Source organism: Haliaeetus albicilla, chromosome 17 (genome assembly GCF_947461875.1).
Source record: "Haliaeetus albicilla chromosome 17, bHalAlb1.1, whole genome shotgun sequence".
In the NCBI taxonomy this organism is placed as follows: Eukaryota; Metazoa; Chordata; class Aves; order Accipitriformes; family Accipitridae; genus Haliaeetus; species Haliaeetus albicilla.
The window spans coordinates 9,949,939-9,963,710 of NC_091499.1; the positions used below are offsets into that span (position 1 = coordinate 9,949,939).

Genomic DNA, 13,772 nt, shown 5'->3' on the forward strand with positions numbered 1-13,772 from the left:
AGGTAACACATTCAGAACATGGATTTTATTTTATTATCATTATGCAGGTCAGCAGCATGACATCACTCAACATGATGCTTAACCATGCTTATTATAAAAGAGGTATTGATCAGAAACATGGTTAATCTAACAAATGATAAATATGTGAGAACACTTTAAGGAAGGAAAGTGATATCTGCAAATGTGAATCGAGTTACACTTGGCTAACATACACTGAAACTTTGGGTATATGCAGAAAAGAGTTTATCTACATTTCTTACATCTACTCTTTCACTGGATTGTCAAAACTGATTTTCTGGTAGGAATACTAGATGTTTCTTGAACATTATGCTAAGAATCAGTTAACAAGCACTTCAATGTTTTTGCATCCTTGTAGCTCATGAAACAATTCAAATTGACAATTCCTATAGTCCTTTGCAATCTCTATATACTATATTTTGAAAATATAGTATGCAGTTGCATCAGATTAACAATTTCTATCATTTACCTGCTATGACTATCTAAGTCAGTTCAATGGCATGGGTAAGTAACTTTTGATGAACCTTGTGGTAACAGTCTCAAAGTTAATGCCAATCACTACATTTCTTGGAAACAATTTACTGTGTTACCTTGCTGCCTTGGACTCACTGCGTACCAAGGCTGCACTACCAATAGGGAGCAAACAACAGCATTTTTCTAGTACAAGTAGGTGCCTATGTCGACTTCAACAGGCATAAGGCATCTCAAATACATCTAAAAATTATTGAAGAGAGGAACACAGGTGTATTTTTTTTTTTTTTTTAATAAGGAAATGCCAGGCTCCTGGCACTAGACTCATATGCAATACCTAACAAGTAAAAAAATTGCCCTGGTGTGCCAATAAGGTTACTCCTAAAATGAAAGTTAATAATAAGTTTAATTAATTTAATATTACTACTATGCATCCTCCAGTCCTTAGGTGCATTTCATAATAGTACTGTCTCTGGATTCCTTGCTTAACATTCCCATACAGCATTTTCAAATACTTTCCTAAAGCAAAAACAAAACAAAAAAAACCCCCACAAAATCCTCCAAAACACTGAAGACATTTCTAGACAAAAACTATGTAAAGACTGAATTCAAGCTCACAGCACATTGGCAACAGGGAAAAAGAAAATAAAAAACCCAAACTTGAATACTGTCAATCTCATGTGGGGAAAAAAAAAGTAAAACATGACAAGTTTAAAATATAGGATTAGTACTAAAACTGTCTGTACAAGTTTGGATCTGGAAATATCACATAAACATTATCCCACCCTGGAATAATATTACAAGAAAAGTTCTTTAAAAAAAAAAAAAAGTATTTTAAACTTAACTAAACCTGATGGCAATTTGCACAGACTAAGGAACCGTTAAAACTTTTTTAAAATATTGCATTAAGGTGTTGCTATGAAATTATTAACACTGCGGTCTAACAGGGCAAGATCTCAACAGCCCTGTTTGAGCTAAAGGAGGATTTTCCTTATCTACTAACAGCACAAATCCAAGAGAGACAGTCAAGTACTTCCAGCTTCATCCAGAAAAGCAATACATACGTATACTGAGCAGTTCAGTATAAATAATCTACTCTAATGTTAATTGAGTTTTTCTTTAAACCATACATGTGTTTGGCAACCACGTTAAGCAAAACCATCAATATAAAAAAAAAAAGGACAAAAATTCCTATGACTAAATTAATTTCCATGGAAATCGCATATTTACAGCCTTATTACAATTAGCCAAAACTACTGGGATTCCACTGGCAGGAATGGTAATCCCTGCTGAAAATAAATACATCTTCAGGTTTTATGGAAAAACCTGCACTTCTTCAGCAGCATAATGACAGGCAACTGTTTAAAAGAGAATTTGGTGCGTCAGTAATTCAGTACAGTAAATCACAACCGAGTTCAAATAAGAAACTGGAGATACTTTTCAATAATTAATTTAAATTTCTAACCTGGTTCAGTATCTCATGTGAATATCTGTGATTCCATAAGGGTCCAGGAGCTGACAATTAGATAATAATATGAAACTAATGAGATTAACACTCTGGAATCCTGGAGCCTGGTTAGAAGTGTTTCTTGGATGTCATTAAGCCAATGTCTGTTTCTTTATTTTACCCTATATAACATTCCATTTTCTCATCTGCATTTGATTTTTCTCCATTTTTTTTACCCATTGCGTTTGTAGACACAGATCAAAACTCCCTGTGAATTATATTAAATCAGTGTCCCTGTAGAAAACACTAGTCCTATACTGGGCACACTACCCATACTAATTCTCTGAGCAAGATACCATGGCTGTTTAATTAAAATGGAAAAAATGCAGGCAGTCTAATTCTGGGCCTCTGAGATTTTGGTGTTACAGCAGAAAAATTTCTAAGCAGCATTCTTATTCATTGCAAGTGTTATACGTGACACCCAGTAAAAAACCTGAGACTTCAGTGCTGCCCATGACCAGCAGTACCTCATAAGATTTGTGAAGTTTGAGGTCTATGTCCTCAAAAAAATCTAATCAAATCCAGTCACTGGATACCCATGATAGACAAGAAAATGACACAGTGTTTCTCTGCTTGCAGTATTCCTGTTCTCAAAACCACTAACAGATGAGACATACAGATGAGGTAATACAAAACAGTTAATCTCTGGCATTCCAGAAAATCCCCTTGCAATCACGAATTGGCTCCAAAGGTGCCACACGGTTCTGGAAGCAGTGACCATACGAAAACAGCCACCAATCCTTCTATGACTTCCACATCTTACTATCGCAATCACTTACAGCAGAACGTTGAGCCAAAACCTAAAATGGTGTTCACAGCCAACAGCTAAGTCCCACTTTCCTCCCCGTATCACTCTGCAGTAAGCTTCCACCCCCATCGCACTCTGATGGACGGGTTTAGGTTGTGGTTTCTCCATATAAAGGGAAACTGTTTGAATCAACCCTCATGAAAGCAGAGCATGTCCTGCCTGTTTGCACCTCATACCTTATATTGTCATTGCAAATTTTTGGTTTGGAACTGCACTTCTCCATAGGTGGGTATGGCAGACAAACAACTGCTGGATAAGAAGGGAACCAAGCACTTTATTGCCTGCGGTCATCAAATCCTGTTGTGCCTTCCAAACTACTCAAATTCCAGCAACTGTAGACCACTACAGCACTCTAATTCATATTATCTTTCAAACATTATGGAAAGAGAAAACAAAGCATAGAGCCATCCTAAAGCATGACAATCTTAACATCTGTCATCACTACTTGACACAGATATGGCACAGATTGACTTCATTGAGTTTCCTCAGGTGATACAGACTGACTGATCAGGTAGGTCCAGAAGCAAGGAACTGAGATTTGCTACAAACGAAATCATCAGATTTAAGAACACCATTGAATGGTTGTGGTTGACTGTTACAGGGGGCGTGTTAAAAACAAAAGGCCTGCAGTTGAGTGCCAGCAGCTCCAGGCAGGACAAGAAGATTAGGAGGCAAAGTTACAAAGAACTGTCATGATAGAAAACGCTCTAAGAGATATTTCCCCATATTTTAAATGTAGTGGACTACATATCATTATAGTGTGAAATAAGGGTGTTAACCTGTATACTGCTTATCTAAGTAGCTAAACATGATCATCACATACCTTAGGAGAATCTCACCTTACTATTTGAAATTTTAAGGCATATACATTTAAAATGTAACCTAAAATCCTTTTAATTTTAATGTGTCACCAACAATAGAGTCACAGGAGCAAGCAGACATTGCACACGACTACAATGCTGCAAACATGAGTCACATACAACATATCATGCTTTATCACTTGCCCAAAACAGAGACAACATTTCTCCAGCTATCACTACTCTTGACCAGGGATACATAGGGGATAACTGGGGAAATGGGGAAACACGTAACTAACATGCATGTTCATACTGAAAGGTGGTACAAATAAACAAAAAGAGAACCTATCCACTGGATATCAACTGTCTCAAGCAGAATACTTAAAGAAATGATGGATCTAGTCCTAGACTACCAAAACTAAGAAATTAAATGAAAATCTGGGAAACAGTCCTCCTCAGTGTGCAACCATAACAAATGCCCTAGTGAATTCTTAACTATTTTCTTGCTCTGGAAAACATTTCTCTGATAGCAAAAGCTTGGCTTGAGTAGCCTGGCTAGGACTGCTGGATTCTTGCAGGCAAGTATATTGTAGCTGTGAATTCCTCTCTTCCGCCTGTTTGGGATCTGTCACTGTGGTAGCTGATTAAACATATATAAATCATCCATAGAAAGTGATAAGCCAGATCACTGTTCCCCCTCATAAATCCTGTTTTGTCACCCACATTTTTATTTGTACTTGGATCTTAGTCTCCTGCTCCAAGTCATACAGACAGTCTGAATCAGGATCCAACCAGACAGAAGTTCAAAGCCATCCTTCCTTTTTCTGTTATGGACAGAAAATACGGACAAGAGTGGTGGCAAGCATGCAACATAAATGTGTCATCAAGTATGGGAGACAAATGCTGGACAATGGATTAAAAAGAACTGCCCCACTGAACAATGTGTGGTTGCCAGAAAACACTGTTTCCAATACTTCTCCCAATTTACAACATATTTTATGTGACAGTTGTAGTTTAGTTTTCCCCATTTATAAATAAATTTATATTCAATTGTCTGTGACAACAATGTTAATCTTTCAAACCATTCTACAGATTATATCTTTATGTAACAGGCTGGAGAAAAATGTCCACAGCTCTTTAACCATCCCTAATATACCGTACTAGCATTTTGGCAACCCGACGCTCTTAAGAACCTCAAACAGGGAAAACCCTCAAGAATCCAGTGGGAGCTATAAAAGTTTGGGCATAATTTTGAATTCAAACCATATGATCAGTAAAATCCATGCTTACTTCTACAGCTAAGAAATTTTTCTGGAAATATATTCGGATCATTTGTTCTTACTGCCAGCCATTGTTTTGGAAACCTTCCTAAAGGAACAAGTGGTTGCTTTTTAGGTTTTTAGAACTTCCAAAATCCTATTTGACTATTTTCTTTATTCTTATGGGCCTGGAACTGAAAAAGCCTTAGAAACCATCAGAAGTGGTTGCTGCCACCCATTCCTAAGAAGGAGCAAAACCAAAATGATAGCAACATTCGCGTTCTCTCCCTTGCCTCGTGCGTCACGCAGCCGCTCCGCCAGCCAGAACCATTTATAGTGCACCAGGACGATGTGGAAATCATCTCCTTCCTTCCCACTCCAAATGCTATCAGCTTGTTCATTTCCATATATCCCACTGCTCAAAACGGATTTAAAGCATAATGGCCACGGCTAGAAACTCCTCTTTGTGCCAAGGCTTTCATGAAAGGATGCCTTCCCTCCTGACAGCTCTTCTGACCTGGATGCCTTCTCTTCCTGCTCTCCCCAAAGCTATCTGTGACTTCATTTCATAAAGCAAGTGAACTGCTGCAATGAGGTCATACATCCATCCCAGCACCTCTTCCACTACAATTTTAACCTGCTGGTTAAATTCAGCCGAATTTGACCGAGGGGGATAGAGTTTTCCACAATAATTGCTATGGATATGTTCTGTGGAAAAAGATGGCCAAGATGAGAAACCCTCCAGCAAGCCCCACAGCCACTCTGCAGCAGACGTTACTACTCATGCTGCCTGTCGTAACAGCCTGATGTGCTACAGCTGCACAGGACAGAAATCTGTCCAAGGTGTATGCAGCTCTAGCCAGTGCTACAATGCAAATACCTTCCCAGAATAGGTATCGTTAAATTACAGATCACTTTCTCTCTCTCTCCTGAATTGGACCAGCAAGTTGGAGACAGGACATTCTTCACAGGAAGAGATTTTCTAACGAACTTAAACTGTCAGCATCTCTGCTTTCCACATGAATGACCCTATTTAAATTTCTTCTTTTTTTTTTTTTTCCCCTGCAGGCAGCCATTGTTTTTATTTTATCTACAGAAAGCATTTACTTTCTTAGGACTATTTTTCATAGTCATTTTCTGTTTCCAAACCAGTCCTTGCCCCAGTGAGCTCAGTACATACCCAAACTAGGCATGGGTGCAGGGGAGATGGCAGCATTTAGCACCCACCCTAGTACCAGCAGCAGAGCCTTGCTCCATTCATGTTCTCCTTAAGGCAATATAATTCCACAAAAACTTTCCATGTTACTATTCTCTGGCACAACCACAGTGCTACAGTGTCTGCAGTGCAGCCCTGCTTTGCACCAGTGCTTCTAACACTCCTCTGCTTGCTCTTTCCCTCTCCAGAACAGGTTTGGTGTTCATCTCCATGGCCTTTCTGTCCCAGAACGGGCTGGAGATGGCTCATAATTTCCCCTTTTTTTTCCCCCGGCCAACAGCACTGCTACTTGTGTGCACTTTGCAGGTCTTGGGAACAGCCAGGTTTAGGAGCAGAGCCGTGCTGAATTAGGAAGATCTTGTGGTTGGTGGTCGTAGAAGTTGTTGCTCATAAGCAGACAAGCAAAACCAGATTCTCTGTCCACAGTCAGACACTATTTACATAAAGGGCTTATCTTATGCATAAAGGTAATTAAATATAAAGCATTTGTGGTATACTAACATAAACAATTACTACAAGAAAAAGATGGTCTGTTTTTTTAACTCAATTTTTCATCAGCTTGGTTGCATCACACTTTGTAGTGAGGACTACTTGCTTTTTAAATTGCAGTCTTAGAAGTCCATCCTACTGAAACATGAAGTTGAAAACACTTCTAAACATACCCTAGTTTTTGTGCATTTTCAAAGTGCTGTTAAAGGATTAATATTGACAGTCACTAGAGAACCTGAACTAGATTTCTTCTACTCCAATAGCTGATTGAATTAACTACAGACGTGTCAGGGCTGTAAAGCATAAAGGCTGTGAAATAATTCACCATAAATTACCATTGTTGTAAAGATTCATTTTTTCTCATTGCAAAAATATTTGTATTTTATTTTGGATTTAGATATTTGTTCTAAGGTACTTCACACAACAATGTTGTCAGGAACTGGGCTTGATCAATAACTTTGACTTTTCCAGTGCGGACCTATAGAGTCTTGTAACAGAACTACGAAGGTTGGTGTGAGTGAAGTGTGAATGGAAATGTATGCACTACTGGAAGCAGCAGCAAACAAAGGTGAAAACAGTGGTGCGCATGGATAACAAAGGACAAAATTGACCGCAGGAAAATTAAAAACATCTCATTTACATCAAGACGAGCAGGCCTGAGCTCTGGTAAGGCCACAGCACAGCCAACTCTTGAACCAGGACCCTGCACCTTGACAACAGCAGAAGAGCAACTATAGCAATTCGCTACCACGGCACATCACATATGCCACTCCTTATCCTATGGGCACAGCGAGAAGTTGTATTACAGTCCAAAGAAATTCAACATGAGGATACGCAGACAAATAGACAGCAGACTTGCCTAAAATTTATGGAGGCGGAACTAAGAAGAACCCTGAGGCAAAATAACCATGCCAGCATAGCTGTTGGATCCTAAAGGCATATAAAAATCAAGTTTATCACCACTTATCACCAGGAGCCCAGAAAAAGCACTGAGGACTTGACAGCCAGGGCCCTTTTGCCTTCAGTGTCGCACATGAGCAATCCTGGCCAGACCACGTGAACCCATACACCCTGATGCTTTGAGTACACAGGTGTGAGACTGACTGAGTAAAACCAACCCGTTTAGAGATTTTGTAACATAAAACCACCTCTCTCTTCCATAAGATCTTGCACTGAGTGCTGTCAAATGAATTTCCTATAGTGGACTGCGTCAAGTTGTCTCTTCTCCACTGTGAAGCAGTCCCCTCCGCAGGAAGGTGGCTGGATGACACAGTACTGAGATACAGTATAATGCACGTCATACAAATAAATTATACTTTTTTCACAAAGTCATACATGAGCCAAACTCCTACACTCAGTTTTTGACATATACAAATATCAGCCCCAGCAGACTAGATCACTGCCATGAAAAAACATAACATGCAAACTTCCACAAATGCAGAGGTATGTGGGCTTGGCTAATGCTTAGGTTAAATCTGAAGAGGAAGAAAGTTGTATTGTAAATTTTGGTAGTTTTCCTCCTTAAAAAAAAAACCCAAACATTCCATGTGGATTTGAAGTAAACAGCAAATTGAATTACTGTAACATTTTCTCATGAGTTTATATTGGTTCACTTGTTACCTGATCCTGACCCCACCTAAGTCAAAAGTAAAACTCCGGGAGCCTGAAAATGTAATTCTACCTCTCTTAGCTATTCTACTGCTTTTTCCAGTGTTAACGCTTAGCTGCTTTAACTGTGACTTAGACCAAAGAACAATCTCAAATTACCTTGAGTTTTATATTCACTTAAAAGAGATGAATGCAGATTTGAGACACATGATCTGAGATTATTTTTTTTTTCCTTTTCGGCCTCTTCAGTTCTTCTTTAGAGACCTGGCACTGTGACACTTCTGCCTGAGGGAGGGAAGGGTACTGAACAGATGGATTGGTCAAGTGTCTGAGTAGGCTAAATCAGAAAAACAGAGAATCAAGAAAGAAATCCATCTCAGCTGGAAATAGTGAGTAGCTTTATTCCTCACGAATCTTTAGCTGTAGCTAAAGGTGTGTGTCATGTCTTGCCCTCCCAAAATATAGAGTGGTCCTCAGTAAGCCCTTCAAGCTTACTTTTTTATTTTAATTAAATGGTTTTACATTAAAGCAAAAAAGAACTGTGATTATCAAAAAAAGAGCACATAAAATACATTACACTGTATGCTAAGTCACCCTACACAGCTTAAATCATTTGAATTTGGTTTCAGACGGGTGTTTCCTGGTCACTTCATGACTGCAATCTTTAAACATTTGTTAAAAAGTCAATGAAAATTACTGTCTGGTTTAGATTGTCAGGAATTTTACTTTGCCAAGAAAAGCATCAGAAAGCCACAGTTCTGAGGTTTCCCCTGTGCTGGCATGCACGTGCACGTTTTACAAATAAGATTTTTAATGTTCTAAATTTTTACAAAAGTTATCAGAAAGAAATAAGTACAGCAGCACTTGAACAGTGGTTAACAACAGCATAGGGCTGTCACAGGGAAGTCCTCTATAGATCTTGTAGGATGAAAGATACTATGTTATATATATCACTATTTATAATTACTGTGATTAGTGGAACCATCTAAGAAGCCTCAATTTCCAAATCTGGACATGAAATGTTTCTCTGGGCAAGTTCTCAGATTTCTGTATTAAAATGACAGCTGCACTTAGAAAAGGTAAATGTTCCCATTTGGCTGCACAAATTAGATTTGTGTTGACTGTGCGTACTTTAAGGTGGCATTTTGCTTATACAAGCTGCATCTTATTTTCTCGAGAATGAACCTTCATATATTCACTGCCCACACACTAATTTTCTCCACTTGCCAAAAAGGGGGTACGGTTTGCATTATAGCAACAAAAATAAAGAGATCCTTGGCTGATAATTCTACACCAGAAAGTTCCATAATGATTTTTCTATTGTATTTATTTTAACTGTGTCTAACAGCATTTAAAAATACTATTTCAATAAAGGCTAATTTATTAAGGTATTCACTTAAACATATGAGAATTCCAGCTTGGGTCAACAGGATTATTCCTTTCCTTTAACGTAAGTACATGCTTTGATGCCTTACTGAATCAGGCCTGAGTGATTTATAGCAAATGCAATGCTTTTTTGGAAAAGATACAGTATCTTTTTCCAGATCCTAAAGATTGCTAAGTGGCTTCGGGAGGTTAAAACAAGATGCCTGCATTTGCTTACATATTTAATTATATTTGTATGAGTTTAGAGATGTTTTCCCTAAAATGAAAGATGCAGTTGGATAGCCAAATTAGTGCGAAGCCTGGGGCAGCACATCTGCTCTTTTCCCCTGCTACTTAAGGTATAATGAACAGATGGAAATCTCACTTCCACCACTGACAGCCTTCACCCTGACTGTTAAAAGGCAAAGAAATAATGACCTTTCAGAAATGTCAAAGGGAGGTTGGTAACCGGAATACTTAAAGTATTTCTGACAGATTAAATACATTCCAAAATCTGTGTACTGTTTGATCGTTTATGAAACACACCTCTCCCTCCCCAAATTCTTGATGGTATTTTTAAGGCATTAAAATATCTTATGTACCTGCAACACAAATTACACTTGAGAAAAAAAGCATATCGGAGGCTAGACTAAAGATATGGAGAATGCAGAATTTAAGGAAGAAGGAGCATACTATTTCAAAGCATTATTTAGAGAGTACGCTGTCTGACTTAAGGAACTGTGAAGATTACAGCAGAGTATCACAGAATGGGTGAGGCTGGCAGGCACCTCGGGAGATCATCTCATCCACCCCCCACTCAAGCAGGGTCAGCTAAAGCAGGCTGTGCAGGACCACGTCCAGTCAGCTTTTGGGTATCTTCAGGGATGGAGACTCCACAACCTCTCTGGGCCACCTGTGCCAACGCTTGGTCACCCTCACAGTACAAAGTTTTTTTCTTAAGCTTAAACTTCTCTTACATTTAAGCACAATGTTTGTGTCTATTTTCTCCTGTCCTGTCACTGGGCACCGCTTCTACACACTGCCTGGCTCTCTCCTCTTTACACTCTCTCTTCCAATATTTCTAAACACCGATGAGATCCCTCTGAGCTGCTGCTTCTCTGGGCTAAACAGCCCCAGCTCTCAGTCTGTCCTCACAGGAGAGATGCTCCAGACCATCAGTCTTGGTGGCCCTTCACTAGTCGCTCTCCAGTATGTCTCTGCTGTACTGGGGAGGCCAGAACTGGATACAGCACTCCAGGTGAACATGGATGATAAAATCTAACTAACCATATAATGTGTAGAGCATTAATTATTTGACATAATACAAAGACCTACTTCTTCTCCAATTAGGCAACACAAATTTTGCAGTATGACAAATAATTTATATGTAAATAATGAGAATTAATGAGAATGAGGGTAGGACAGGATAGTATTTGGCTAGTTTTTTAGTGCCAAACCCACTTCCATTTACATTAATGTCTTTAGAACTAGATCTAGGCAATCCACACTATAATTATGAAGAAAGCCCTTTACTGTACACAAAATCAGTAACTCCATTATGCCTAAACTTAATGCTGGTCTTTACTCAACATCACCAATTGAAGGGGAGAAAAGGGGGTTTCTTCTCTCTCTCTATAAGCCAGAACAGTTACATCTCTAAAGGATTCTTCAGCTTTCCCCCCTCCTGGATTACAACAACTTCACTGGCTCTCTACGCTGCACTAACTGTGAGGGGTTGAGTGCTTTTAAATCTCAAAGATGCCTCAAGTTGGAGGTACCTGACATGTCATAGGGCTGGATCTGAAGAACAGACTTCCTTCTTCCACAACGGTTCCACAGTGAACACAGCATGCTATGCTGTCTTTGCACTGTAATCTCAGTTATGTATGAAACCTCGAACTGGAAACCCCTGTAATTCACAGTGGAGCTGTTATTCCACTGTGTAGAAAAGATTCACCTTTATTACATTTATTCCAGGATCAACTTCAATGGAGAATTTCCAGGATCAGACAAAATCCTGGGACTTCAGGAAGGATATCTGAGAAGCCATTTGGGACTACATACTCTCATGGTACTTGATGGTAAAGAAACTGCTTCTTTAAGTCTCTCCTCTTATTTCCCCAAGACTGGGAGGAAGTAGATTGCAAGAGAATTTATTTGTAGGTTTTACAATTATTGATTTTAATTTCAAGTTTCTACAATTAAAAACATGAAAAAATTGCAGTCTACCTTGGACACATCAGAGATTTTTTTCCAAAATAGCTCATAGCATTAACAATCACCATTTACCCATGTGAAAATTATTGCATGCCCCTAACTGGATAGCATGGTATATTCCTTAAGTTAATCCTTATTTTCCTTAAGCATTTCTTGGAGGGAAAGGAAGCATAAAATAGAAGTTTATCTCAAACATCCATGAAGGAGAGCTGGGACTTTTGAGTGCCCCAGCAACCACTGAATTCTGTAATGTGAACCACCCCAACCATTGGTAGCCAATATATTCCAGCAGTGATAATTTATGCTAGAAACTGTTTTTACTATGCAGCCATTTCAAAACTAGGGAAGTAAAAAAAGCTCAAAATTAATTTGGGATCCCTTCAGTCAAAACCAATACTGCTGACTCATGAAAAGAGGCTCAGGCATGTGAAATAATTTGCCTAGATGGGTAAGTGCATGGGTTGAGATCTAAGTGACATTTCAGTAGGAGAAGATGGACAGGAGTTGAAAGGAAGTGTCACATCTCATCTTAAGCACACTGGGACAGAATTGCATCTTATGCCTGGGGTGTATATCATAGTCTTAGGCACTGTGGAATAAATGCCCTTGCAACCATACACAGGGAGAGAAAACCAGCAGTACCTTCAGATGCTAGTTGTGGTTGTATGGACTTCTGTATTCCCGACAGAAATATGGCAGCCTGGTTTCTTGCAACACACTTTCCTTCCAAAGTCAGTCTACAGGATGCCTCCTTAACAGAATACCCTCTCAGAGCCTTACAAGGAGGAGCAACCTCAGCTTCTAGTCATCATGCTTACAGGAGATGCTGAAGGACCAAATTTCAAGAACCTGGCAATCTCTGTGTCTGTGGTTTACCAGCTTCCCCAGTATGCAGGTCAGCAGCGTCAAAGACTAGAGCCCAGAAACATTGGATTCAAGGCTTCCTAGGAAAATCAGTAAGTTGTATGTCCTTGAGTGCACTGAACCTTACAGGTTTTCTGATCCTAAAGAGGATGGGAAGATGACCTATTCCAGGCAACTCTTCAGTTCCACTGACTCAAAGGAGCACAGAACTTCTGCTACATTGGTATCAAGATGGTTTATGGGTTTTATGCCCAGCACTGCATTAGACAAAGAAGTCTGCCTGGACAAGATCTGAACTTATCCTGTGTGATTTTAAAATTCTTCATAATCATGCTGTGATGATTCAGTTTCTGCCACCATCCTGGTCAGAGATTTTTTTACCTATGAAGAAATAACCTTGACATTTACAATTGCCTGAAGTCAATCTCACTGTCTTTAGAGATGTCATTACTCCAGAAAACACTAGATCAGTCGTCCACAACTCTTCTGTAGTCTAAATCTTGTGTCAGATACAGGCCCAAAGGGCATCCAACTTCCAACTTCTCTTTTGACTCTTTTCCAAGAACACCATCTACATGAGCTCTAGGATGTTTTTCTGCAATACATCTTAAGCATTTGATCTTTTTTCCATTCCACTCTATTTGCATTCTTAAGATCATTCAGACAATTAAACTATATGACTAAATCTCTGCTATCCATTACATACAATCTAAATATCATATCAAGACAGGTCCAGGGGCAACTAAATGAAAGGAGATGGGGAGGAATAAGAAGAGAAAGCAGCATTTACCCCTCTGATGAGCCCTGTAGGAATTCAGGGACAATGTTATTTAATATTTTATAATAATAACTTGGGAAAAAAATAAAATCATTACTAATAAAGTTTACACATGATACAAAGATTGAAGTTATCATAAATTATGAAACAGGGTGCTATCCTGTAAGCTGGGCAAAGACAGAAATATATTTATTTCCATGTGGCCAAATGTAAATTTATAAAGCAAGGACCAAAAGTGAAGAACTCTATTCTGGAAAGGTATATTTCAAAGAAAGCTATAGGTAATGGACATATACCGTTGCTCAGCAAATATCACAGCCAAAAAGATTAATGCAAATAAGAGCTGTAAAGATAAGGGATTATCAAATATGGACG

The 13,772-nt window shown here is 38.9% G+C and overlaps 1 protein-coding gene across 2 annotated transcripts in view; it reads right to left on the minus strand.

The window, feature by feature from the left end:
• ME1 (malic enzyme 1) overlaps window positions 1-13,772 on the minus strand; it is a 187,444-nt gene that overhangs the window by 39,999 nt on the left and 133,673 nt on the right. The window lies entirely within an intron of this gene.